Source organism: Monodon monoceros, unplaced genomic scaffold (genome assembly GCF_005190385.1).
Source record: "Monodon monoceros isolate NGI ecotype Baffin Bay Population unplaced genomic scaffold, NGI_Narwhal_1 Super_Scaffold_2, whole genome shotgun sequence".
Lineage (NCBI taxonomy): Eukaryota > Metazoa > Chordata > Mammalia > Artiodactyla > Monodontidae > Monodon > Monodon monoceros.
In genome coordinates this window covers 53,830,683-53,834,443 of record NW_021703776.1, presented here as the reverse complement: position 1 = coordinate 53,834,443, position 3,761 = coordinate 53,830,683, and the positions used below count along the sequence as shown (strand labels likewise).

General features: G+C 36.0%; 1 pseudogene; it reads left to right on the top strand.

Annotated features, from left to right (window-relative positions):
• Window positions 1-200: 200 nt before the first annotated feature.
• Window positions 201-583, top strand: LOC114901347 (annotated as a pseudogene).
• Window positions 584-3,761: the final 3,178 nt, after the last annotated feature.

The window sequence follows — 3,761 nt, the reverse complement described above, 5'->3', positions numbered from 1 at the left end:
TTCAGTTCCGGGGGAGTGTTGTGTAGAGAGTCTTATTTCCATCTCCAGTACAAACCACCTTCTCTAATCCAGTTTTCCTTGCGACTCTAAACTAGAATAATATGGCTGATCCTCCACTTTTATCTTCATGCGAGAACTCTATCTCTAAAGTTAATCAAACCCCATAGTGGAGAAGTGGGGTAAGAGAGAGCAGTATATCCACAGAAGTCCCTGAGGCAGCCTCTACAAAGGAACAGAAGGAAATGGAAGATAAAGTGACTAGTCCAGAGAAAGCTGAAGAAGCAAAATTAAAAGCAAGGTATCTTCTTCTAGGACAAAAGCCTGGAGGTTCAGATTTCTTAAGGAAATGATTGCAGAAAGCGCAAAGGTATTTTGATTCTGGGGATTACAACATGGCTAAAGCAAAGATGAAGAACAAGCAACTTCCTACTGCAGCCCCAGATAAGACAAAGGTCACTGTGACCACATTCCCACTCCACAGGTCCATCCTCAACGGAAACTATCTCTTGCTGCTAGCAAGCTGGCTGGCTGGTTGAAAGAGCTGAACTGCACGAATCTTCTAATTCCCATTATTTCTCCTTAATACGTTCCTTCTCCACTTCTTATTTCCCTTCATTCACTAAGTCATTTGAGAGTGACAGCTTTGCAGGTAGCAGTAGTGTGTACTGCTATTGTAAAGTAGTATACATGTGTACGGTTTTGGATTCGTTTAACAGTGTACTGATGAAAAGAACATGTTAGAGAAACATAAAGTAATCTACTTGAAAATACCTGTACATAATACCTAACTTCTAGTGTAGGAAAGTCCCAACAAGTAACAAGTAAGTTTTACAATGTTAACTTTTTGGCTTTCTTTAATTCATCTTAATCATAGCTTTGTATTTTATTCTTATTTAATATAACCTCTGTAGTACTGATTTCTTCTGTATTTTCAGATTTTGTAAAACAAAATTTTAAGACCCCAAGTCAGAAGAAAGGTCACAAATTTCAAACACAGATAGATGGGGCTCCAAAAGATTTGTATCTCTGTGCTTGAACTTGAATGGCCTTAAATCTGTTTCAGCTTTAACAATAGAATTTTACTTGGGCAATATTTGCCCATTCTGGTGTAACTTAGGTGACTCTAATGCTTGACAGCTGCCATAGAAGCTAGCATTCTTATTCAGTTCTACAGCGTTTCAATACCTTTTGTTGTTGAAGATGTGACTGAAGTGTGCATGTGCATCAACTGCCGAATTCACTTTTGTGCCATTTTTGTAAACACGACAGTTTTGTACAACTTCTCACAAATGTCTGTATTAATTTCACATATTAAAGAGTAGATGATGTGCCAAGCAGAAGAAGCACAAGAGTTCCTACACAAAATTCTATATGTCATTAGAGCTTTTGTATAGTAAGAGTAGTTTACAGTCTTGTGGTTATAGAATACCAAACTGAAATCTTTGCTCAGTCTGCCATAGACTTAAGCTTTTTCATTCATTACTAATATCCATGACATTCATGTCACCTTGTACAAATATGATATGTTGTTTAGGCATATCTTTTGTCCTACACAGAACATTTCATTTTGATTTTTATGAAAATTACAATTCATGTAACTTACATAAACTTTTTAAATGTAGAAACTTTTTACGTCCACAGTCAACTTGAGGGATGCTAGAATAAAATACTTTGCCTCCTGTGGCCCCTCCCTCCTTTTTTTCCTGATTCTTTGACCCAAACCATGTCGGGCTAAGTTGTTCCGTCTATTCAGAAGCACAGGAGTCTATATCCTTACTCTTGAAATTTGTGCTGCTGAATGCTGCATTTTATAACACACTAATGATATTTTCCTTATAATTTCTCAGTTGTTAATTAACCGCTCTTAATCTTATACTATTAATATTTGACAAATTTTTAAGTAAAAGGAACTTTATCATTAAACAAATACTTGAGAAGGCTGGCCCAGGAACCTGTATCAAGATGAGCTGAATTTCAAGTAATTATACTGAGCTAAGTGAATCAGGCTTTTGACAATTAGAGTAATATACATGATAGGTGGAACATATTCATATTAAATATTTAGGTATTTTGCTTCTATAGATGTCACTTTAATAAAATACAAATTTAATTTTTCTTGTGGCTTATCTGGTTAACAAGAACTTTAATTAACAGACCACTGGGACAAACTTACTGCTCTTTTTTAGGAGCTCTTCCCATACGTTGTTGTGATGCTGTAGCATGACAATGAGGATCGGCAGAGCCTAAGGAGACAGTATTTATTTTTTTTCTTCATCTTTGACTTGCAAAGGGCCTCCCCTCTTTTGGATCCAGGCATCTTTTCTGGATCTTGGCTTCACTTGTATATGTGCTTTCCTATGACGCCAGATCATCATAGATGGTGCCTTGAGCATAGCATCTGCACCTAAAGCTGTCTAGCACCCTGAGGAAAACGTGCTGGTTGTCTTCCTGCTTAAACCACCCCAAAAGGCAGAAAACAACAGAATCAGTAACGTGCTAATTTGTTATTATAAGGATCAGTTATATACAAATAGATTTATAGTGGGAGCAGGTAGGTTATTCCACGGTATGTATAATAATTATAGGATCAATTTAAGAATTTTCAAATATTCCAGAGTAGAATTTCTGTGGTATCTAGTCTTTTTTATGAATATTTGCAAGCTATCACCATTAAATTCACACATCAGAGATGATTAATCTGAAAGAGACCATGTTATTCTTGACCATGGTAGGACTCCTGCTGTGGTTTGCAACAAGTGATGTAATCTCTGCCTGAGTTTTAGTTTATAAAACACGATGCTAATATTTAACCTACCTCAAAGTTGAGGATCTGTAAATACTGAGTAAGGGCCCCAAATAAAATACTGTTTATTGTCTTTTTTATTAAAAAAAACCATAGTGGAGGAAAGTTTCCTTAATTATCAAATCTTCTACACTGTTTGTGGGAATGCAAATTGGCACAGCCACTATGGAGAACAGTCTGGAGGTTCCTTAAAAAACTAAAAATAGAACTACCATATGATACAGCAATCACACTCCTGGGCGTATACCCAGAGAAAACCATAATTCAAAAAGATACATGTACCCCAGTGTTCATTGCAGGACTGTTTACAATAGCCAGGACATGGAAGCAACCTAAATGCCCACGGACGAAGGAATGGATAAAGAAGATGTGGCACATATATATTATGGAATACTATTCAGCCATAAAAAAGAACGAAATAATGCCATTTGCAGCAACACGGATGGACCTAGAGATTGTCATACTGAGTGAAGTAAGTCAGACAGGGAAGGACAAATATCATACAATATCCCTTGTATGTGGAATCTAAAAAAATGGTACAAATGAACTTATTTACAAAACGGAAATAGAGTTACAGATGTAGAAAACAATCTTATGGTTACCGGGGAAAAAGGAAGGGAGGAATAAATTGGGAGATTGGGACTGACATATACACACTACTATATTTAAAATAGATAACTAGTAAGGACCTCTGTATAGCACAGGGAACTCTACTCAATACTCTGTAATGACCTATATGGGAAAAGAATCTAAAAAAGAGTAGATATATGTATATGTATAACTGATTCACTTTGCTGTACAGCAAAAAGTAACACAACATTGTAAATCAACTATATTCCAATAAGAATTTTTTTTTTAAATTATCGAATCCCCAGAATCAGTCTTATATGATAGCTCTTGGTACTTATTTTTTCTAATTTTTTCTGGCCCTTCCTTCCTATTTTCTGACTGGAGGGCT